The sequence below is a fragment of the Salmo trutta genome, chromosome 11 (assembly GCF_901001165.1).
Source record: "Salmo trutta chromosome 11, fSalTru1.1, whole genome shotgun sequence".
NCBI classification, from domain to species: domain Eukaryota; kingdom Metazoa; phylum Chordata; class Actinopteri; order Salmoniformes; family Salmonidae; genus Salmo; species Salmo trutta.
The window spans coordinates 17,841,790-17,867,769 of record NC_042967.1 but is presented as its reverse complement, the minus strand read 5'-3'; the positions used below and the strand labels follow the sequence as shown (position 1 = coordinate 17,867,769).

Below are 25,980 nucleotides of genomic sequence, written 5' to 3'. Positions count from 1 at the left end.
ACCTAGCGTGTTCTCGATAAAACTCTACCCCTATTCACTCCAACAACAACCTACTGCACACTCAAAAATCATCAACCAACCCAATACTTGTCAGGTTGCCTCATATGGTATGTGATAATTAGTTCTTAAAGCTGCAATATGTAACTTCTTGGGCGACCTGACCAAATTCACATAGAAATGTAATTTATAGATCGGTCATTCGCATCGAAGTCTAAGCGGTAGATCTGTTCTGTGTGCTATTTCTATGCTTCCCGGATTTAAGTTTAGTCAGCTTCAAAACAGCTGAAAATACAATATTTTTGGTTATAGAAAATATATTTCACAGCGGTTTAGATGATACAATGACTACACACTACACTTGATTTGTTTGTCACATAAATTGAAATTAGGCAAATTTTTGAATTTTAGCAACCAGGAAATGGCAGAGCTATTTCTGCATAGTGCATCTTTAACTGACTTGCCTGGATGAATATAGGTTGAATAAATAAGATTCAGGAAGCCATTCAAATGCACAGTGATGGCATTAACCACTTCATTCAGCAGGCTAATAGGTTATTCTAAATGCCATCTCTTTGATGTCATGCCATCACGGTTAATCTGATGTGTGGGACGCAGGTAGCAGTAAGTGAAGACTGCATTCCCTACATTGTTATCCAGTCAGTGACCATGTCTAACCATGTATCCTCTTCCCTCTGCTGTTCTGAGTTGTTACTGGTGTTGTGGTGACTCTTCCCTCTGCTGTTCTGAGTTGTGTTACTGGTGTTGTGGTGACTCTTCCCTCTGCTGTTCTGAGTTGTGTTACTGGTGTTGTGGTGACTCTTCCCTCTGCTGTTCTGAGTTGTTACTGGTGTTGTAGTGACTCTTCCCTCTGCTGTTCTGAGTTGTTACTGGTGTTGTAGTGACTCTTCCCTCTGCTGTTCTGAGTTGTGTTACTGGTGTTGTTGTGACTCTTCCCTCTGCTGTTCTGAGTTGTGTTATTGGTGTTGTGGTGACTCTTCCCTCTGCTGTTCTGAGTTGTGTTATTGGTGTTGTGGTGACTCTTCCCTCTGCTGTTCTGAGTTGTGTTACTGGTGTTGTGGTGACTCTTCCCTCTGCTGTTCTGAGTTGTGTTACTGGTGTTGTGGTGACTCTTCCCTCTGCTGTTCTGAGTTGTGTTACTGGTGTTGTGGTGACTCTTCCCTCTGCTGTTCTGAGTTGTGTTACTGGTGTTGTGGTGACTCTTCCCTCTGCTGTTCTGAGTTGTTATTGGTGTTGTGGTGACTCTTCCCTCTGCTGTTCTGAGTTGTTACTGGTGTTGTAGTGACTCTTCCCTCTGCTGTTCTGAGTTGTGTTACTGGTGTTGTGGTGACTCTTCCCTCTGCTGTTCTGAGTTGTTACTGGTGTTGTAGTGACTCTTCCCTCTGCTGTTCTGAGTTGTTACTGGTGTTGTAGTGACTCTTCCCTCTGCTGTTCTGAGTTGTGTTACTGGTGTTGTGGTGACTCTTCCCTCTGCTGTTCTGAGTTGTGTTACTGGTGTTGTGGTGACTCTTCCCTCTGCTGTTCTGAGTTGTGTTACTGGTGTTGTGGTGACTCTTCCCTCTGCTGTTCTGAGTTGTTATTGGTGTTGTGGTGACTCTTCCCTCTGCTGTTCTGAGTTGTTACTGGTGTTGTAGTGACTCTTCCCTCTGCTGTTCTGAGTTGTGTTACTGGTGTTGTGGTGACTCTTCCCTCTGCTGTTCTGAGTTGTTACTGGTGTTGTAGTGACTCTTCCCTCTGCTGTTCTGAGTTGTTACTGGTGTTGTAGTGACTCTTCCCTCTGCTGTTCTGAGTTGTGTTACTGGTGTTGTGGTGACTCTTCCCTCTGCTGTTCTGAGTTGTGTTACTGGTGTTGTTGTGACTCTTCCCTCTGCTGTTCTGAGTTGTGTTACTGGTGTTGTGGTGACTCTTCCCTCTGCTGTTCTGAGTTGTTATTGGTGTTGTGGTGACTCTTCCCTCTGCTGTTCTGAGTTGTGTTACTGGTATTGTGGTGACTCTTCCCTCTGCTGTTCTGAGTTGTTACTGGTGTTGTGGTGACTCTTCCCTCTGCTGTTCTGAGTTGTGTCACTGGTGGTGGTGACTCTTCCCTCTGCTGTTCTGAGTTGTCTGCAGACCTGAGTGTGTGTGTGTGTGTGTGTGTGTGTGTGTATGTATATATCACACTGGCCTTATCAAACATGCATTAGCCCTCTGCAGTTGTGGGAACGCTAGCTGACAGGTGAGCTGGTACACCTGAGACAGAGTCCATTATAAAGCCACTGCCCTTTGGTATTTACCTCAATACAGAACAGGTCACCTGAGAGGGAGGTACCACTGTAGCATTGTACAGCTCTGCCATGCTGGGGGGGGGGGGGGGGGGGGGTGTTAAAGGGTTGTTGAGCTTTAATGTCAAGAGAATTGTGTGTTTCCTTTGACAAGAGTGTTTTGAAGGCTTCATGAATGCTACATTAAGGTTTAGTTTATCGTCAAGGTGTACAACATTGTCAGCTAAGAGCTGATGTGCAATCGATCTAAATAAATAAACAATAATTAAATAAACAAATGAATCATGTGACATGGTGTGATACATGTCTGTGTGGAGGGAGGGAGCATCAGTCGGTCACAGCCAGGTAAGAGACTCAGGAGCCTTGGTCAGGGACAGGGTCAGACAGGTCTGGACCCGGAGCAATGATGACTGGTCTCTGTAGCCGGGTAGCTATGCTCATCGTACGGCGACAATTGTCCAAAGTAACCTTGTAGTACTCCCGAGCATCTGTACTCGTCCTCTGTCATCTCAGGTGTCTTCTCTTGGCTCTTGCTTCAGGCTTCTCCGCTCAACCTTGAACTCAAAAACATCCAGCTAGCCAGCTGCTAATTAGCTAGCTAGCCAGCCAGCCAGCCAGCCAGCCAAACCAACCAACCAACCATCCATCCAACTGACTTGTTTGACAATTTTGAAATGCAGTGGTGGTTAAATACAATTGTAAAAAATATACAAAAATGCAATAAAACTAAATATTTACGCATGTTTCCCGTTATAAAACAGACCTGTCGTAAAACTGTACGCGAGTGAACGAGCATTTAAACTCCGCCTGAATAATGCCCATCATTCACCTTGTATGGTGACAATAACGCCCTTTTTGCTGTATACTTTGGAAGTATTCGAATTAGGCCAAGACATTTGCTGTAGGCTATCTGACCGTTTCTAAAACAGAAAAAAATGCTAATTATTTTTGACCTGTAAACAGATCATTTGAAATCAATAAATGTTTTGCATTTACTTTCTCCGAATCTAAATGCCCACAAATTCTGAAAAATTGGTTTACTCAGATTTTTTTAAACTACAGTAGGCCTACTTAGTGGTAGCCTACACACTTCAATGCAAAATATCAACTGTCCATTCACCTGTGTTATAAACCGCGCTCCCTTTCAGATGCATGTAGCAAAAACATTAAATTATAATATCTAATAGGCCCAATTAAATTAGAGATGCGCATGGTAATTTGCTGTATGGCTACTTATGGACTCATCATGGTCAGAAAAGGTGAGGCATTTATTCTGCAATGGTTATGACATGTATTGTGTTTGTAAATGAAATGCCTAGCCTACTCGATGAATTTTACATGACAGTAGGCTATTCAGACGTAGCCTACAAACGTCAATGGAAAAGGTGAACTGTCTGTTCTAGCACTTCGGATTGGCTTGCATAGAGCATTGGCTTGCATGGTCCGGTGTGGCTCAGTTGGTAGAGCATGGTGTTTGCAACACCAGGGTTGTGGGTTTGATTCCCATGGGGGACCAGCACGGGGAAAAAATGTATGAAATGTATGCATTCACTACTGTAAGTCACTCTGGATAAGAGCGTCTGCTAAATGATGTAAATGTAATACTTAAAAATACTGGTAGTCTGCAGGAGGATAAGCTCAAGTTCAGTTTGTATAAATGCCTACTTGGTGTACAATTGTTTTGGGGCATATTTTGTGCACACAGAACATTTAGAAATGAGGCCCCTGGGGAGTATGAATTTGAGCAAGCATACTTAACAGACTACCATCCCAACCACACTAAAAGTGCACTGTTAGAGTTGACACAGTAGTGTGAAAGACCCACCTAGTTCAAGTAGAGTGGACCGCTTAGAGACTACAGCCCTCTACAATGTACGATCCAATAGGTCCTTACATATCACTGGATCAACTCCATTTAGTAACAGTGACACCCACACTCCAATCCTCCCATCTCTACACACTGGCCTATACATGATCATTACAATTAAGGAAACAGCGAGTGGCACGTTTGGTCAAAAGGATCTTGAACGGAGTCCGAGTCCCAAACAGTACCCTATTCCCTATATAGTGCACTACTTTTGACCAGAGTCCTATGGGTAACCCTATGCGATCCGGTCAAAAGTAGCGCACTTAGGGAATAGTGTGCCATGTGGGACTCCGACTGACATTCTGGGCTTCAGTAAGAGCTGCGCATTCCCCACATCTAAGAGTTGGTGTCCGTTCACGTTACGCTCTTAGGTCTTTGTGGGGAGAGAGACACTGGCACGTTTTAGTGCACGCCTGTCGAGTACTATAAAGAGAGGGAGGGGATGGAGATGTGGAGGGGAAGTTGAGAGATTCAGAGGTTTAAAAAGGCACGACTGAACTATTAACCTAGAACTCATAATCTAACTAGGGAAGAAAGCTAGAAAGGTACGCAAGCCAACTTTAGATTGAGACAACATGACAGACTTAGCAGAGGTAGCATCAACATGACAGACTTAGCAGAGGTAGAATCAACATGACAGACTTAGCAGAGGTAGCATCAACATGACAGACTTAGCAGAGGTAGCATCAACATGACAGACTTAGCAGAGGTAGAATCAACATGACAGACTTAGCAGAGGTAGCATCAACATGACAGACTTAGCAGAGGTAGCATCAACATAACAGACTTAGCAGAGGTAGCATCAACATGACAGACTTAGCAGAGGTAGCATCAACATGACAGACTTAGCAGAGGTAGCATCAACAACAAGCTAAAAGGTAATCTTTAAGTGTCAATAGGAGATTAGGTATCAAAAACAGACACTATCCGAGTTGCCGTGTACACACACACACGTAGCCTAGATGGACAGTGATGATTGGAACAACAAGGAACTAAGATAAGAGAGATGAGACTGTGGTCCTCACACGGTCTTCCTGCCTGGCTGCTGCAGTGTAATCATGTAAATTTTACACTTTATCCACAACTGGTATTACAGTGGAGCAAGAGTTCACTAACCAGGAAGTAACCTTTAACGTGATTCGTTTAATTTGACTATTGGTCAAATGACAATAACGGAGTACATTGAAAACCAACTCCAGCACACTTGACGATCTTGATGCTCCACACACAGATTTAATCAATGGCTATACCAATGACTGGTCAATTGACCTCCATCAATAATAGACTATAACACAGGCTAAAGTTACAGATCAATAATAGACTATGTCATGACGTTGCCCTCTTTGGGTACAGCAGGCACCATCCCCCCTCCTCTCTCTTACACCCAGGCTGCTGTCATCTCAGGTTGTAAATTCCTGGAAGAGATTCTTCCTCATGGCCAGACTGTGTGTATGTATATACACACACTCTATATATATATTAAAAAGAAAAGAAAGAAAGAAAGAAAGAGAGAAAGAGAGAAAGAGAGAAAGAAAGAGAGAAAGAGAGAGAGAGAGAGAGAACAAAGGAACTTCTTCCACCTCACAGACCTTGAGAACTGAACAATATTCATGTTCTGGAGAATGTATAAACGGTCGGTGAAGTAGCCAGCTATGAACTGGTCCGTTTGGTACAATTTTGTGAAACTCATGAGAGTCAATACAGCCACATTACCATAACCCTGTTTATACAAGAGTCTCAGTTATGAGGCTTGCATCTAATTGTTGTATAAAATGAATGAGTAAAGATTAAACTATTTGTGAAATGATGTCATGTGATTTTAAACTGTTTAATGAAGGAAACTCCAATTCCCTTTGGAGTTTAACTAAATCATAGGCCCGCCCCATGAGCACAGACATTGATCTGGCGTCATGGGACAGCCCCTTTCTGCTCTTCCGAATATAACCCCCACCTTGGGAATTTATCTTTAGACCATGCTTCTCTCAATTACGAGAGGGCTAAGGTTTGAGCCCATTGCTGAATTCTTAACCATACCACATGGTTAAACTCTGAGACTATCGAACCGACAGAATAAGAACAAATCTTTGATACTAATTACTAGTCTGCAGCTAATAATTATGTACCCGTGAACGCGAGGACCGACAACCGCCGAAACATCTATTCTATAACAACATTGCTGAATGTTACTCTGAACTACCCATTCTAACCACAGCAGAGAGAGAGAGGGCGGACAAACTCTCCAACAGAAACAAACTTTCCAACAGAGATCACGACGACACACTGAGAGTAAATATATATATTGATTGCAATTATTCCCGAATGAGTGAGCGTTCAGGTGCAAAGGGTTAGCATTTCAATTGTTATAATTATCAACTTTGTAGTGTCTTTTATCTCAGTCAACCCCCACTTCCCTTTTGTCCACCAAGCTGCGATACCGGTTTATCCCACTAGGGAAACTCCGCTATCATTTCCTTGTAACTATATCTACTGTTTGTTTGTGCATTTCTGTGATTATTTAGTTAGTAAATAAATTATTTAAGACAATTGATGTATGATGACTCATAGTGAAGACTGGGTTCGTGCAGATAACCAACAATTTACGACGTTTGGAATGAGACTAACGTGAGGTAAAGAATAATTCATTAATCAGGAGACTAATTGATCAGATATTAAAATATCTGAAAGTTATATTAGGAAAATTATAACTTTGTAATCTGAATATTTTCCTTGGTGCCCCGACTTCCTAATTAATTACATCTACCTGATTAGTTAATCACGTAATAATAATAATTACAGAGAATTGATTTGATAAACTAAATAACTCTTCAGTTTAATGATGCCAAAGACACGACAACTATAACAAGCCTCCCAAGTGGCACAGTGGTCCCGAGTGCCACTAGAGATTCTGAGTTCGAGTCCAGGCCCTGTCGCAGCCGGCCGCGACCGGGAGGCCCATAGGGCGGCGCACAATTGGCCCAGCGTCATCCGGATTAGGAAGGGTTTGGCCGGCAGGGATGTCCTTGTCTCATCGCACAGTAGCGACTCCTGTGGCGGGCCGGGCGCAGTGCACGCTGACACGGTCGCCAGGTGTATGGTGTTTCCTCCGACACATTGGTGCGGCTGGCTTCCGGGTTAAGTGGGCATTGTGTGAAGAATCAGTGCTGGTTGGGTTGTGTTTCGGAGGACTCATGGCACTCGACCTTCGCCTCTCCTGAGTCTGTACGGGAGTTGCAGCGATGAGACAAGACTGTAACTACTACCAATTGGATACCACAAAATTGGGGAGAAAAAAGGGGTGAAAAATACACAAAAAAATAGACTATAAAACAGGCTAAAGTTACAGATCAATAATAGACTATAACACAGGCTAAAGTTACAGATCAATATTAGACTATAAAACAGGCTAAAGTTACAGATCAATATTAGACTATAAAACAGGCTAAAGTTACAGATCAATATTAGACTATAAAACAGGCTAAAGTTACAGATCAATAATAGACTATAACACAGGCTAAAGTTACAGATCAATATTAGACTATAAAACAGGCTAAAGTTACAGATCAATATTAGACTATAAAACAGGCTAAAGTTACAGATCAATATTAGACTATAAAACAGGCTAAAGTTACAGATCAATATTAGACTATAAAACAGGCTAAAGTTACAGATCAATAATAGACTATAACACAGGCTAAAGTTACAGATCAATATTAGACTATAACACAGGCTAAAGTTACAGATCAATATTAGACTATAAAACAGGCTAAAGTTACAGATCAATAATAGACTATAACACAGGCTAAAGTTACAGATCAATAATAGACTATAAAACAGGCTAAAGTTACAGATTAATAATAGACTATAAAACAGGCTAAAGTTACAGATCAATAATAGACTATAACACAGGCTAAAGTTACAGATCAATAATAGACTATAACACAGGCTAAAGTTACAGATCAATAATAGACTATAAAACAGGCTAAAGTTACAGATCAATAATAGACTATAACACAGGCTAAAGTTACACAGCATAGGTCCAAATCATATGATACAGCCTACCTCCCAAGGCTCCTGGACAATACGCAATCAGACCAAACAACATCACTTCCTGTTGGAGCCGAGACTCAAACTTTGGCAGTTACTTCAGCATCTAAGCTTAATGAAAAACAAAATAACGAGGTGAAAGTAAATCATCATAAACTAATACAGAAAAATATAAAAACTTCTATTATGAACCTTCCTCTCTCTCGTTATCCCTCTCCACAAACTCAACAGAAAACCTGCCTCTCATTCCAGGAAGATTAGTCTAGGTTTCCTCTTTACCAGGTTGGTTGTCATGCACTTGTAAGGCTAAAGACACCTTGCTTTCACCGTCACTAATCTGACTGGAGATAAGTACCAGCCCTAAAGCTTGTTCCACAGCGTCCCCACTTGCACTAACCGTCAGTGAGCGCAGTCAGTCAGTGAGCGCAGTCAGTCAGTCAGTCAGTCAGTCAGTCAGTCAGGGCTTCGGGGTACAGCAGTTCCAGAAATGGAGGTCGGGAATGCTCTTTCCATGCTGGGGGCTGGACCATAAAGTGTTACAACCATCTCTATTCACCCACTCTCTCCCTCCCTCTTACTCTCACTCTCTTCCTCCCCCACCCTCTCTTCCTCCCCCACCCTCTCTTCCTCCCCCACCCCTCTCTTCCTCCCCCACCCCTCTCTTCCTCACCCACCCTCTCTTCCTCCCCCACCCTCTCTTCCTCCCCCCCCCTCTCTTCCCCCCCCACCCCTCTCTTCCTCCCCCACCCTCTCTTCCTCCCCCACCCCTCTCTTCCTCCCCCACCCCTCTCTTCCTCACCCACCCCTCTCTTCCTCACCCACCCTCTCTTCCTCCCCCACCCTCTCTTCCTCCCCCACCCCTCTCTTCCTCCCCCACCCCTCTCTTCCTCCCCCACCCTCTCTTCCTCCCCCACCCTCTCTTCCTCCCCCACCCCTCTCTTCCTCCCCCACCCCTCTCTTCCTCACCCACACCTTGCCCATCTTCTCTTCCTCCCTCTCCTCTTTTGCGTGTGGTGGAAACAGCATCAGCCGGAGGAATGGTGCAGACTTACTGTAGGATCAGCAGCAGGTTGGGTCACCTCCCTGTGAGTGGCTATTCCCTGGACTATAATCCCTGTCACACTGGTCAGTGCCAGCCACAGTGTATTACAGTACGTCATGTCAGAAGCTACTAAGACTGCTAAGCTCCTTTGTATTGGGGTATTCATTCATATTTTAATTACAACGCATGGTCCTTTCTCCGATTTAAACCATTTAATGGATAAGCCATTCATATTTTTCAGCTTAGACTTTCCGTAGGAGGCATCAACGTTCCTAGTAAAGGCACATGGGGACAATCAATACTTGTCAGCATTTATCGTTCCTGTAGGCTGATTTACATCAATGTTACCAGACTTCACAACAGTCTTAGAAATCGTTACATATGCTTGGTCACAACACCTGTACTGTCCCATAAGTTAAACAAATCAGAAACGGAACACAACTACCCAACGTGTTGATTACTTGCCGAGAAGAGCACAGTACAGCAGATCTATCTGAAATGCACACCTTATCCTCACGGGAAAACACCTTGGTCAGGCCTTTCTGCTGTATGACACCACACCATGACTACTGATATCAGACCGTACCTTGAAGCCCTGCATTTCGACACCCCCCCTCTGCAGATCCACTGCCTGTCTGAACTAAAACTCACCCTGAGCTTGTTAATTACTGACATGTCGGTAATCATGTCAATTCATCGTTAATGCGTCTCACAGCTATAGAGCTTGCCTGCCCTAGGACTGTGGTAACAATAAAATGATTAGATACTCTGATTCTATCAATATGGCAACAACAGGCTCTGTCTAATCAGGAAGTCAGACGGCACCAAGGAATGTAGCAGTCAGATACTTCATAATCCTGTGTCTTTAGATTCCCGGGACAGCACCTCGGTCTAGCTGAGAACGCTGTCAGAACAAAAATGGTTGCCATAGGAATGAGCAGCGTGCTTAGTCACCCACAGACCAAGGACGAGACGTTTCAGGAGAATGGTGCCCTAACAGAATACAAACACCGCTGTATCTGTGGGGTCGGAAAGAAACAAATGCAACTACAGGCTGTGTGTGTGTGTGTGAAATCCAACACTGTTTTAAGAGATAGACAGTATTTGGAGTGTGTGTGTGAATGCGACACTATCTGACTGTTAAGGGGTGTGTGTGCACGTCACACTGTTTTCCCCTGGCAACATCATTAACAAGTGTGTTGACCCGGTGTAAATGGCCTTGTGCTGTGTAACAGTGACGCGTGTCCCGGCCACCCACCCACACACACACACACACACACACACACACACACACACAATCTAGTCTCTTAATAATGTCAGAGAGAGGTGCTGGATAGCTGCCAAACCAGATACCTACAGAGCAGATCACTACAGTACAGAGCTCATAGCTAATATATGGACCGGACCGCAACTCTATACAATTCACCAAACATGCTGATGGAATCCATGCCCCTAGGCAGGCTGATTAAAAACCTCTGACGTTCAGTCAGTCTGTTAAAAACATCTGACGTTCAGTCAGTCTGTTAAAAACATCTGACGTTCAGTCAGTCTGTTAAAAACATCTGATGTTCAGTCAGTCTGTTAAAAACATCTGATGTTCAGTCAGTCTTATGTGACATGCTAATAAAGGACATTAATCTTATGTACAAGAGAGTCAATATTAAGTGATAGCTTACTACAGTATAGCTAACTACAACAACAGTACTGGTGTCAGGTAGCCTAGCGGTTAAGAGCATTTAAGAGCATGCCAGTAGCCAAAAGGTCCCTGGTTCGAATCCCCAAGCCGACTGGGTGAAACATTGTCGATGTGCCCTTGAGCAAGATACTGGATAGGAGTGTCTGCTAAATGACTAAAATGTCAAATTTACTGAAACATGGGTAATTATGGAAATGTCAAATTAGTAATAACATACTGACCAACTTGTTTCAGTTCAAACATACTATCCAAATACCCAGGCTGAAATATGCCCCAGAGTCAAGGCAAAGTTATCTACCTCCCCTTCACACACACTCCATCATACAAAGTACTGAGCTCCAGCCATGACTTACCCAGACATCCAGCCCCTCTGTACACTGAGAGAAAACACAGCCAGAATGGTGCTGCTTCTCCTTTTACACACTCCTCCTTTTTCCTGGCACACACTTAGCGCTCTCCCTTTAGCGCTACCACACACACGCTGCTGCACAGTTAATGTGGTGGGAGAGTTGTCCCCGCTGTGTCCGATACTATCAGTGTTCTCCTCAGACGGACGAGGTTCAGAGAGAGAGAGGGAGAACCACCCCTCCCCTTCAGTTCTGAAGCTCAGCTCGGCAGTACTGCAGTAACTAACCCCAAAGCTTCTCAGAGAGAGAGGGACGGGGGACGGGACGACCGGGGGGAGTAGTGTCTGTGTGTAAGGCAGCGATGGAATGTGTTTTCCCCCCTTACCATGAGCACCTCATGCCAGCAGCAGCAGCTCTCCTCAACTCGCTCCATGACACACACACACACACACACACACACACACACACACAAGGTCTAACTTAGAGTGGGAGGGGAGAGTTCAGTTCTGTTGACACTGTTGGAGAGGAATGCATGTGTGTGTGTGTGAGTGAGAGTGAGCAGGTAACCTGGTCAGAATGTTGCCCCCCCCCCCCCCCAAAGTGGGAGGAGACTTTTCCCACCAAGCCAAATCAGAATTCACTGTTGCTAAGCAGCCAAAGTCTCCCACCCTTATTTGCTGCAGCAGAAAAGTAGAGCCAGGTTCTGGAGGGAAAGGAAAATACAGCAGCCGATTACAATATGTGACATGCCGATACACAGGGCTACTGACCAGCTAGTCCCGTGTAAATAGATTACAATATGTGACATGCCGATACACAGGGCTATCGACCAGCTAGTCCCGTGTAAATAGATTACAATATGTGACATGCCGATACACAGGGCTACTGACCAGCTAGTCCCGTGTAAATAGATTACAATATGTGACATGCCGATACACAGGGCTACTGACCAGCTAGTCCCGTGTAAATAGATTACAATATGTGACATGCCGATACACAGGGCTATCGACCAGCTAGTCCCGTGTAAATAGATTACAATATGTGACATGCCGATACACAGGGCTACTGACCAGCTAGTCCCGTGTAAATAGATTACAATATGTGACATGCCGATACACAGGGCTACTAACCAGCTAGTCCCGTGTAAATAGATTACAATATGTGACATCCCGATACACAGGGCTACTAACCAGCTAGTCCCGTGTAAATAGATTACAATATGTGACATGCCAATACGGGTCCCGTGTGGCTCAGTTGGTAGAGCATGGTGTTTACAACGCCAGGGTTGTGGGTTCGATTCCCACGGGGGACCAGTACGGAGAAAACAGTTATGAAATGTATGCATTCACCACTGTAAGTCGCTCTGGATAAGAGCGTCTGCTAAATGACTAAAATGTAAAATGTACACATGGCTATTGACCAGCTAGTCCTGTGTAAATAGAGAGATTACAAAGGGCCTTATCCATGCACGACTGCTAGTTTTATGCACACATGCATGTGCCCACACACATATACAGGTCACTCAGGATAACGCCTATACCGGTGACACACACACTTCTAACAGGGGAGCTACCTTAGATATCTGACCTCTGAACCCAAACCCAGCACAGAGGTCATGAACTCCAGCATGTGGACAAATACAGTATAAATACAGGAGGATCTACACAGTAAGACTGTGACTTATGATCAACAACAGTAGTTAAAATATTACAGCAACTGGATCGTCGGCCTACGCTAATTCTACTTAAATAGGAGGAATAGGGTCGGTCGGTCGGTCGCTGCATGTGACATGTCCACTGCCCTAACCAGCGCTGGCAGGCTCAGTGGAACCATCAGAACGCCATGGCGATATGAAGATGACAGGAGGAAAGGAAGACTTTCTCTCCAAGAAGAAGACAGAGACAACTCTGTATTCAGGAAAACATCTCCATGACGACGGACTCACTTGATATCTCCAGAAATGAATTATTCCATGGTATCTTATGAGAACACACACAGTTAATGTCCTTGCTGCATATCTGGATCACAGCAACATTTCAAATGAAAACAGTCACTGGAAATTGGATGCCATTGAAATGGCAAATCGATTGCATAACACACACAGAGAACACAAAGGGAAGGAGACAATGTAAATAAGCAGAGCCCACACGGATTTGTCCGAGCAAAGAGCAACACACACCCAACACTCATTCTTCCCACAGGGTGAAAATGTAGAGACTTTACACGAAAGGGAGATAGAAAGAGAGAACGAGAGAGGGATAACTAGAGGAAAGAAAGAGAGATTTTGGGTTCTCCCAATAGGTCTCCTTCACCCTACTGTATCTAACTAAGTCTGGAATGAACAAACACTAGATGTTTGACAAGGGAGCGAAGTTCGGACATCCAACAACCGCCACACATACTGCAGCTTAGAACTGAAACTCTTTCCAGAACTTTCCCACTTCAATAAGCACATAGGGGTGGGAAGGGAATCAGCCAGCATGTAGTTCAGGGGTAAGCAGGCAGCAGCTACAGACCAAGTGGTTTAAATTCATTCACACAAAGATCAATGGATGGAAACGTTTAAGGCCTGAAAACAGTCATATTTATGTGGAGAATGGCATCATCAACCAATCATTCCATGACTTATCTGATTAAATAACAGGTCAATATATAAAAACATTGACTCTGAAGCAACTGCAAAAACACAAACCATAATCACTACTTTCAGATATATTTTCTTCCAGTCCAGGCATGTTATAGTTGTGTCGAAAATAATCAGATTTATTTTTGATTAAATTAAAAAGGATGCTGAATTCAAAGCCAAGCCAGCATTTCTTATGTTAAAGCCCAGGTCAGAGTTAAAGGCTATGGAATCACAAGATCAGAGGGAAAACACACACAAGGGGATTAGAGTAACTATACTGTTCAGGCGTATGAAGAAACGTTGAGGTAATGTTTGTTTGGTATGATATGAACGTTGAGGAAATGTTTCTCCGGGATGAGAGCCTGGCTTCCTGGTGGCATGCAAACCCTCATATAACCTCCCACTTAGCCATGGAAATGACAGGCGGAGAGAGCTAGGGTGTGTTTGTATGTTGATGTCTCCTTGTAACCTAGTGAAAATGACATGAACTTCCTTGTCATCAATAACTTCACACAGCTCATAGAGAACTCTCCCCATCTTTGCATCTTTGATTGACAACATTTCTCTGTAACTAAAATAGTTCTAGCACAGAAAGTTCCAGAACAGAAACCATTTGCAACATTCCAATGTTGACCAGACTGAAAATACAAGTTCTAATCAATCCTTGTCTGACTGAGAACACAGTTAAGAGTGATAAGTGTCTTTACACCAACAGTGTGTGTGTGTGTGTGTGCTACATGGAGCCAGCTGTCACTGATAACACACAGATTTAGTCCTTTATCTCTCCTGGCTCCTCTCACACACGGGCTGGTCAACAGGACAGGGTCTACGGGCTGGTCAACAGGACAGGGTCTACGGGCTGGTCAACAGGACAGGGTCTATGGGCTGGTCAACAGGACAGGGTCTATGGGCTGGTCAACAGGACAGGGTCTACGGGCTGGTCAACAGGACAAGTACATCAAGTGAAGACTACTATAAATAACAACTGATTGACTAAATAACCAAACAACATGTTTTGATGAAAGCAATGACTTGTGATGTGGTAGACTAAATGTACTAAACAGGAGCACACCAATAAAATACATAATGTATTTGAATCGGGACTGCAAAACATCACAGCCAGCTACTTAACAAATCTGCCTAATCTTGTTTGAAATACATATTTCAATACTAGGACCACACACACAGTCAACTTATCATGGACCACCCAGCCGGCACTTACCCTCTTCGACAAGGGAACACATTCTTCCCAGGCTGCCCCTGTCAGGCCACCAGAGCTCAGGACCTCTTTGGGGACTAAGGGGCCCTCAGCCCGGCTGGTCTAAAGATCCAGAACCATCATTTAGACCTGGGAGGCCCTTGCTCCACCAGGAGCTAAACGGAAGAAATAGGTCAGTATTCTGTAACTATTCAGACTTGTGACATACAATGCATTCAGAAAGTATTTAGACCCCATGACTTTTTCCATATTTTGTTACGTTACAGCCTTATTCTAAAATTCATTATACTGTTTTTTTTCTCTTCTCATTAATCTACTCAAAATAACCCATAACGACAAAGCAAAAACAGGTTTTTAGAAATGTTTGCATATGTATTAAAAATCAAAAAAACTGAAATATCACATTTACATACGTATTCAGACCCTTTATTCAGTACTTTGTTGAAGCACCTTTGGTAGTGATTACAGACTTGAGTCTTCTTGGGTATGACGCTACAAGCTTGGCAAAACTGTATTTGGGGAGTTTCTCACATTCTCTGCAGATCCTCTCAAACTCTTCAGGTTGGATGTGGAGCATTGCTGCACAGCTATTTTCAGGTCTCTCTAGAGATGTTAGATCGGGTTCAAGTCCGGGCTTTGGCTGGGCCACTCAAAGACATTCATAGACTTGTCCCAAAGCCAACCCTGCGTTGTTGTCTTGGCTGTGTGCTTAGGGTCGTTGTAATGTTGGAAGGTGAACCTTTGCCCCAGTCTGAGGTCCTGAGTACTCTGGAGCCGGTTTCCATCAAGGATCTCTCTGTGCTTTGCTCCATTCATCTTTCCCTCGATCCTGACTAGTCTCCCAGTACCTGCCACTGAAAAACATCCCCACAGCATGATGCTACACCCACCATTCCGCACCGTAGGGATGGTGCCAGGTTTCCTCCAGATGTGACGCTTGGCATTCAGGCCAAAGAGTTCAATATTGGTCTCATCAGACCAGAGAATCTTGTTTCTGATGGTCCAAAGGGCTGTCAAGTGCCTTTTACTGAGGAGTGGCTTCCACCTGGCCACTCTACCATAAAAGGCCTGATTGGTGGAGTGCTGCAGAGATGGTTGTACTTCTGGAGCTCTATCAGAGTGACCATCAGGTTCTTGGTCACCTCCATGACCAAGCCCATTCTCCCCCGATTGCTCAGCACTACGAAGAGTCTTTGTGGTTCCAAACATCTTCCATTTAAGAATGATGGAGGCCACTGTGTTCTTGGGGAACTTCAATGCTGCAGAAATGTTTTGGAACCCTTCCCCAGATCTGTGCCTTGACACAATTCTGTCTCTGAGCTCTACAGACAATTCCTTCGACCTTATGGCTTGGTTTTTGCTCTGAAATGCACTGTCAAATGAGGGACCTTATATAGACAGGTGTGTGCCTTTCAAAATCATGTCCAATCAATTGAATTTACCACAAGTGGACTCCAATCAAGTTGTAGAAACATCTTAAGGATGATCAATTGAAACAGGGTGCACCTGACCTCAATTTCACATCCCATAGCAAAGGGTCTGAATACTTATGCAAATAAGGTATTTCTGTTTATTATTTTTTATACATTTGCAAAAAAAACTAAAAACCTGTTTTGATTTGTCATTATGAGGTAATAAAGTAATTTATATCAATTTTAGTACAAGGCTGTAACGTAAAAAAAAATGTGGAAAAACGGAAGTAGTCTGAATAATTTTGATGTCACTGTACATAAAGCATTTATACAATATAGGCTATATGGTGAAAAGGTAGACAATGGTATTTGAAGTAGGTATTTAGACTACACAAATGCAACATCTACCATTCACCACCAACCACACTGAGCCATTAGACCACTTTCTCAATTATGTGGTGGGTGTAAACATTTAAGCTAAGTGCTCTTGACAAGCCACCCAGCAAGCGTTAGGCCTAGTGGTTAGAGGGGGTATTCCAGACAGCCTGGGGAGGCTGTGACATCTATTCCCTCTGGAGTCATTCAGAGTCCTCACATAGCTCAGCTGTTAGCTTCAACCAAGGCAGACTAAACAAACAGCTCGCAGGTGGGTCATCACAGTCCATCTCCCTCTCAACAGACCACAACGTTGTGGAACGTTTAGATAGAAATACAGTACGAAGGACATTCATGCCTCTCTGGCATCTATACTGAACAAAAATATGCAACAATTTCAATGATTTTACTGAGTTACAGTTCATATATGGAAATCAGTCAATTGAAATGAATATCAGGCCCTAATCTATGGATTTCACATGACTGGGTATGGGCACAGCCAATCAGAATGACTTTTTCCCCCAAAAAGGGCTTTAATTACAGACAGAAATGCTTCTCAGTTTCATCAGCTGTCCGGGTGGCTGGTCTCAGATAATCCCGCAGGTGAAGAAGCCGGATGTGGAGGTCCTGGGCTGGCGTGGTTTCACATGCTCTGGTGGACATTCCTGCAGTCAGCATGTCAGTTCCACGCTCCTTCAAAACCTGAGACATCTGTGGCATTGTGTTGTGGGACAAAACTGCACATTTTATTTTATTTTCCCCAGCGCAGAGTGCACCTGCATAATGATCATGTTTAATCAACTTCTTGATATGCCACACCTGTCAGGTGGATGAATTATCTTGGCAAAAGGTGAAATGCTTACTAATAGGGATGTAAACAAATTTGAGCACAAAATTTGAGAGAAATAAGCTTTTTGCGCGTATGAAACATTTCGGGGATACTTTATTTCAGCTCATGAAACATGGGCCCAACACTTTACATGTTGCGTTTATATCACATCAACTCTATCCATGACATTTCTATCTGCAAAGTTCCACACCGTTTGCCCGCTGAAGGTGCACCAGTATTTCATCTTGCCTGCCTAGCCAACACCACTGTATACTCAGTAGTATGAAGTTTAGTTTGGAGATCGGAATAAAATTACAGTCTTTGTGTGAGTGAAACATGACCGAACTAAGTGAGCAGCTATATCGGATGTCTCAGTGCTGTGCCAGTGAGCGAGGGAGTCAGAGAGAGCACCCGCAACATACCACCCTAACAGGCATGTTGAGTCTACACCGGACCCACCTAACGTGATTGCACCGTATCAGGTTTTTATGAGACGCCATTAACCTGCCAGTGAGACTGAACCCAGAAGAAGCGGTCAAAGACGGTTGCCATTTTGTGCCTCCCCAGCCTTGTCACGTTCGTTGGAATGATCAGACCAAGGCGCAGCGTGAGTAACGTTGCACATCTTTTATTAAAAAGTGAAACTAAGCAAAATACGGAAACAATAAAGAATAAACAAAATGTGACGACAATGCAACTACACATAAACAATATCCCATAACCCACAGGTGGAAAACATGCTACTTAAGTATGATCCCCAATTAGAGACAACGATTACCAGCTGCCTCTAATTGGGAATCATACACAAATCACCAACATAGAAAAACAAACCTAGAACCCCACATAGAAATAACAAACTAGACTAACCCCCAAGTCACGCCCTGACCTACTCTACCATAGAAAACAAAAGTTTTCTATGGTCAGGACGTGACAAACCTAAACGGAATGGAACTAAACTCAGGTGTAGGTAAGCAAATAGCTGGACTATTTGGAATGTACTACAAAATGCAAGGACCAGTGTTTCCCCTAGGATTTTTTTCAGCAGTGGTGGCAGAGTTAGCGGGGCAGGGAATAGGGTTTTCCTGGGGCACACATCTACATTATAAATAAAATAAATATACAGTGCCATCGGAAAATATTCAGAGCCCTTGAATTTTTTAACATTTTGTTACGTTACAGCCTTTATCTAAATTGGATTAAATAAAACAATTTCCTCAGCAATCTACACACAATACTGCATGATGACAAAGCGAAAATTGTTTTTAATACATTTCCCAAAAACAAACAAAACATTTCTACATAAGTATTCAGACCCTTTGCTATAAGACTCGAAATTGAACTCAGTTGCATCCTGTTTCCATTGATCATCCTTGAGATGTTTCTACAACTTGATTGGAGTCCTCTTGTGGTAAATTATATTGATTGGACATGATTTGGAAAGGCACACACCTGTCCCTCAGTTGACAGTGCACGCCAGAGCAAAAACCAAGCCATGAGGTCGAAGGAATTGTTCGTAGAGCTCAGAGACAGGATTGTGTCGAGGCACAGATCTGAGGAAGGGTACCAAGACATTTCTGCAGCATTGAAGGTCCCCAAGAACACAGTGGCTTCCATCATTCTTAAAAGGAAGAAGTTTGGAACCACTAAGACTCTTCCTAGAGCTGACTCCCTGGCCAAACTGAGCAATCAGGGGAGAAGGGCCTTGGTCAGGGAGGTGAACAAGAACCCTATGGTCACTCTGACAGAGTTACTCTGTGGAGATGGGAGAACCTTCCAGAAGGACAACCATCTCTGCAACACTCCAATTAGGCCTTCATGGTAGAGTGGCCAGACGGAAGCCACTCCTCAGTAAAAGGCATATGACAGCCCGCTATGAGTTTGCCAACAGGCACCTAAACTCTTAGACCATGAGAAACAAGATTCTCTGGTCTGATGAAACCAAGATTGAACTCTTTGGCCCGAATGCCAAGCGTCACGTCTGGAGGAAACCTGGCACCATCCCTGCAGTGAAGCATGGTGGTGGCAGCATCATGCTGTGGGAATATTTTTCAGTGGCAGGGACTGGGAGACTTGTCAGGTTCGAGGCACAGATGAACAGAGCAAAGTACAGAGAGATCCTTGATGACAACCTGCTACAGAGCGCTCAGGACCTCAGACTGGGGATAAGGTTCACCTTCCAAAAGGACAACAACCCTAAGCACACAGGAGTGGCATCGGGACAAGTCTCTGAATGTCCTTGAGTGGCCTAGACAGAGCCCGGACTTAAACATCTCTGGAGTGACCTGAAAATAGCTTTGGAGCAACGTTCGCCGTCCAACCTGACAGAGCTTGAGAGAATCTGCAGAGAAGAATAGGAGCAACACCCCAAACACAGGTGTGCCAAGTTTGTAACGTCATACCCAAGAAGACTTAAGGCTGTAATTGCTGCCAAAGGTGCTCCAAAGTACTGAGTAAAGGGTCTGAATAATTATGCAAATGTAATATTTCTGTTTTATATAACAGAAATAAAACAGAAATTTGCTTCAATTTCAATCAAATGTAATACATTTTTGAATATGGCTGCAAAGTAAAGGGGTCTGAATACATTCCGAAGGCACTATATATATATATATATATATATATATATATATACACACACACACACACACTGCTCAAAAAAATAAAGGGAACACTTAAACAACACATCCTAGATCTGAATGAAAGAAATAATCTTATTAAATACTTTTTTCTTTACATAGTTGAATGTGCTGACAACAAAATCACACAAAAATAATCAATGGAAATCCAATTTATCAACCCATGGAGGTCTGGATTTGGAATCACACTCAAAATTAAAGTGGAAAACCACACTACAGGCTGATCCAACTTTGATGTAATGTCCTTAAAAGTCAAAATGAGGCTCAGTAGTGTGTGTGGCCTCCACGTGCCTGTATGACCTCCCTACAACGCCTGGGCATGCTCCTGATGAGGTGGCGGATGGTCTCCTGAGGGATCTCCTCCCAGACCTGGACTAAAGCATCCGCCAACTCCTGGACAGTCTGTGGTGCAATGTGGCGTTGGTCGATGGAGCGAGACATGATGTCCCAGATGTGCTCAATTGGATTCAGGTCTGGGGAACGGGCGGGCCAGTCCATAGCATCAATGCCTTCCTCTTGCAGGAACTGCTGACACACTCCAACCACATGAGGTCTAGCATTGTCTTGCATTAGGAGGAACCCAGGGCCAACCACACCAGCATATGGTCTCACAAGGGGTCTGAGGATCTCATCTCGGTACCTAATGGCAGTCAGGCTACCTCTGGCGAGCACATGGAGGGCTGTGCGGCCCCCCAAAGAAATGCCACCCCACACCATGACTGACCCACCGCCAAACCAGTCATGCTGGAGAATGTTGCAGGCAGCAGAACGTTCTCCACGGCGTCTCCAGACTCTGTCACGTCTGTCACATGTGCTCAGTGTGAACCTGCTTTCATCTGTGAAGAGCACAGGGCGCCAGTGGCGAATTTGCCAATCTTGGTGTTCTCTGGCAAATGCCAAATGTCCTGCACGGTGTTGGGCTGTAAGCACAACCCCCACCTGTGGACGTCGGGCCCTCATACCACCCTCATGGAGTCTGTTTCTGACCATTTGAGCAGACACATGCACATTTGTGGCCTGCTGGAGGTCATTTTGCAGGGCTCTGGCAGTGCTCCTCCTGCTCCTCCTTGCACAAAGGCGGAGGTAGCGGTCCTGCTGCTGGGTTGTTGCCCTCCTACGGCCTCCTCCATGTCTCCTGATGTACTGGCCTGTCTCCTGGTAGCGCCTCCATGCTCTGGACACTACGCTGACAGACACAGCAAACCTTCTTGCCACAGCTCGCATTGATGTGCCATCCTGGATGAGCTGCACTACCTGAGCCACTTGTGTGGGTTGTAGACTCCGTCTCATGCTACCACTAGAGTGAAAGCACCGCCAGCATTCAAAAGTGACCAAAACATCAGCCAGGAAGCATAGGAACTGAGAAGTGGTCACCACCTGCTGAACCACTCCTTTATTGGGGGTGTCTTGCTTATTGCCTATAATTTCCACCTGTTGTCTATTCCATTTGCACAACAGCATGTGAAATGTATTGTCAATCAGTGTTGCTTCCTAAGTGGACAGTTTGATTTCATAGAAGTGTGATTGACTTGGAGTTACATTGTGTTGTTTAAGTGTTCCCTTTATTTTTTTGAGCAATGTTTATTTATTTTGTTGCAATGTTTATCGATTTAGCAGCAGCGGTGTGTAGCTGCTAAATGTTTACAGGAGAAACACTGAAGGACCATTCATTTTGAGTGACCCTGGTGCAATTCCTCGCCACAAACATCCACGATGCAGCGTTCTCCACCTGGTATAGCCTACGCGGCTTGGGTGGCTGCTTAGAATGCCTGACGGGTTACAGACCCAAAATAGAGTGAGGGGATGGAGTAAACACAGACAGTAGAGTGTGAGGAGGAAGAGTGATAACTCCCTAAATGGTACAACTAAAACAGGACAAGCAGCTAATACATCTATAGAGAGCTCCAGTCAATCTATACAAGGCTAGTAAACTAGAACTCCCCTGTCTCAATGCTTAGGGTCAGTAAATAGTAAAAAGAGAAATTAGACCAACATTTTTATTTTAAACCGGAATTACATGTTGCTGGCTGTTTTGGTACAGTGCGTAAGACAACTTGATCTATGACTTTTAAGAGTAAAACAGTAAATACTATAACTATGGGAGAGGCTTGGCCTACATTATTGAAAAATGTAACTCTTTACATCGTGTTATAAATGTTTCAAATTATAGCTAAATTCTAGGGTAAATAAAGAATTGAATGGCTGGTAAGACCTCTTAAGAAACAATGCCATCAATCAGAAATAGCTATTGCGTAACTCAACAAGCCCAGGCAAAGTTAGATGAGTTTGAATAAGGAGCGGCTATTTTGACCTTGCTTGTTGCCGTCTTGACAGTTGATTAAAGTGCAGTGCAGTGCAATGCACAAGACACACATGTAACAGTTTTTGAAAGTTACCACCCTATGGCTAAGGATGGGGCTCTGACTGTTACTATCGTAAACATGGTGTCAGTGTTTTCATCCAGATGAACTTTAAAAAGTCTGAGCACGTCATACAAGATTTCAAAAGTGCGTCAGGATTGAGCCATCAACCTTAGCAGCAATCAATTGAAAACAAGTCTGTTTTCTGTTAACAAATGTTTTGTTTTCAGTGCCAAACTGATAGAAATGTTCATGGGCTAATGTGTGTTTATTACTGTGTAACTTGGTTCAAGTCTGTCATGGCTTGTCTTGAAAAGGAGACACTTTCTTGGAGCCACTCTGTTTGTAGCCGACAGTTAGTTCAGTCTGAGGCTGTGTGGCGGTCTGTTGTCCTTAGGAGCTGAGTAGAAACAGATATGGTAACTAGCCCCCTGGGGTAACAGCTTAGACGTTCATATACACACACATATATATATATATATATATATAAAAAACTCTGGCAGAACACCTCCTGAGCGGTGCCTCGGCTCCCACGGCGTCGGGGCCTCCCACTGGGTGAACACGGGTGTGCTTGGGTCACCTCCATCACTAGAGGACTGCGCCTCACTGCTTGGCCAGGTACACCTCCATGTTGTGGGGGGGTCTACCTGAGTTATCCTGTCAGTCTTGTCTCAAAGATTAAGCCGTGCAAGTCTTAGTACACACAGCCGGTACAGTGAAACGTCAAATGGGTCATTAAATCAGTTACGGTTCCTTTGATTGCTCAAACGTTACTTGGATGACTGCAGCAGTTATAGAGCTAATAAATGTCTACGGGTGCTGACCTTTGGGGAGGCGTGCACTTATTCAGACCCATGCAGGGTCCTCTCGGGCACCACAAACACTTATTCAGACCCATGCAGGGTCCTCTCGGGCACCACAAACATTTATTCAGACCCATGCAGGGTCCTCTCGGGCACCACAAACACTTATTCAGACCCATGCAGGGTCCTCTCGGGCACCACAAACACTTTTGGTGACTCTATAACTTCGACTGGTGACGTCTAATTTGAATGTCTGCCCTATCAACTTTCAATGATACTTTCTGTGCCTACCATGGTGACAGGGAATCTGGGTTAGATTCCAGGGAGGGAGCCTAAGAAACAGCTACCACATCCAGGGAAGGAAACGGGCGGGCAAATGACACACTCCGACTCGGGGAGGTAGTGACGAAAAATAACATACAGGACTCGAGGCCCTTCAGTTGGAATGAGTACATTTTAAATTCTTTAATGACCCATTACTTATGTGTAGAAGTTGCATTTCACAGTGGTCAGAAAACTTCTGAAAGTGTCATTAACTACGTTTTAATGGTAAAATTTGACTTCCTGTTGTGTATTGTCCTATGGGGTGACAATGTCCTATGGGTGAAGCCAACAAATAAGAAGGGAAAAAAGTTGTCTTGAACAAAATGTAAAAATGATTGTTAAGCATGAGGCAGGTAACATCATAATATACACAATCTAAATGTTTGGCAAATGACTGAATGTTTCGCAAAATGAGAAGGGGGAGACACTTGGTTACCATCATTACACAAGTAAATTCTGTGTTTTTCAATAGAATTTCCAGAATATGATTACCGATTTAAAAACATAAGTAACGAATAATAAGTCAAATAATTGTCTTGTCTATTTGAGAATCATGAAACCTTTAGCCCTATATTAGCATAGATGATGATGTCACACCAGAGGACAAATTCAAGGCTCTGATGCAGGAAATGGGAGTAGGAGGTGGCAGAACATTTAGAATTGTTTAGACAACTAAACTCAGCAAAAAAAGAAACGTCCCTTTTTCAGGACTCTGTCTTTCAAAGATAATTTGTAAAAATCTAAATAATTTTACAGATCTTCATTGTAAAGGGTTTGAACACTGTTCCCATGCTAGATCAGTGAACCACAAACAATGACTGAACATGCACCTGTGGAACGGTCGTTAAGACACTAACAGCTTACAGACGGTTGGCAATTAAGGTCACAGTTATGAAAACTTAGGACACTAAAGAGGCCTTTCTACTGACTCTGAAAAACACCAAAAGAAAGATGCCCAGGGTCCCTGCTCATCTGTGTGAATGTGCCTTAGGCATGCTGCAAGGAGGCATGAGGACTGCTGATGTGGCCATGGCAATAAATTGCTATGTCCGTACTGTGAGACGCCTAAGACAGCGCTACAGGGAGACAAGACGGACAGCTGATCGTCCTCGCAGTGGCAGACCACGTGTAACAACACCTGCACAGGATCGGTACATCCGAACATCACACCTGCGGGACAGGTACAGGATGGTAACAACAACTGCCCGAGCTACACCAGGAACCCACAATCCCTCCATCAGTGCTCAGACTGTCCGCTATAGGCTGAGAGAGGCTGGACTGAGGGCTTGTAGGCCTGTTATAAGGCAGGTCCTCACAAGACATCACCAGCAACAACAACGTCGCCTATGGGCACGAACCCACCGTCGCTGGACCAGACAGGACTGGCAAAAAGTGCTCTTCACTGATGAGTCGCGGTTTTGTCTCGGGGTCGATTTGGAGGTGGAGGGTCCGTCATGGCCTGGGGCGGTGTGTCACAGCATCATCAGACTGAGCTTGTTGTCAATGCAGGCAATCTCAACGCTGTGCATTACAGGGAAGACATCCTCCTCCCTCATGTGGTACCCTTCCTGCAGGCTGATCCTGACATGACCCTCCAGCATGACAATGCCACCAGCCACACTGCTCGTTCTGTGCGTGATTTCCTGCAAGACAGGAATGTCAGTGTTCTGCCATGGCCAGCGAAGTGCCCGGATATCAATCCCATTGAGCATGTCTGGGACCTGTTGGATCGGAGGGTGAGGGGCTAGGGCCATTCCCCCCAGAAATGTCCGGGAACTTACAGGTGCCTTGGTGGAAGAGTGGGGTAACATCTCACAGCAAGAACTGGCAAATCTGGTGCAGTCCCTGAGGAGGAGATGCACTGCAGTACTTAATGCAGCTGGTGGCCACACCAGATACTGCTGACTGTTACTTTTGATTTTAACCCCCCTTTGTTCAGGGACACATTATTCAATTTCTGTTAGTCAAATGTCTGTGGAACTTGTTCAGTTTATTTCTCAGTTGTTAAATCTTGTTATGTTCATACAAATATTTACACATGTTAAGTTTGCTGAAAATAAACGCAGTTGACAGTGAGAAGATGTTTCTTTTTTTGCTGAGTTTTTTTTACTTTAATTTTAG

At 44.1% G+C, this 25,980-nt stretch overlaps 1 protein-coding gene across 4 annotated transcripts in view; it reads right to left on the bottom strand.

The window, feature by feature from the left end:
• LOC115202338 (microtubule-associated tumor suppressor 1 homolog) overlaps nt 1-25,980 on the bottom strand; it is an 89,184-nt gene that overhangs the window by 61,199 nt on the left and 2,005 nt on the right. For 2 of the 4 annotated variants that reach the window (XM_029766427.1, XM_029766430.1), the window contains exon 1: nt 11,282-11,639. The exons of 1 other annotated variant lie outside the window; for it this stretch is intronic. The gene's annotated coding sequence lies outside the window, so the exon portion shown is untranslated. Of the gene's footprint in view, nt 1-11,281; nt 11,640-15,123; nt 15,276-25,980 lie in introns of those variants that run through there. One more of the 4 variants, XM_029766428.1, reaches the window with a different exon arrangement.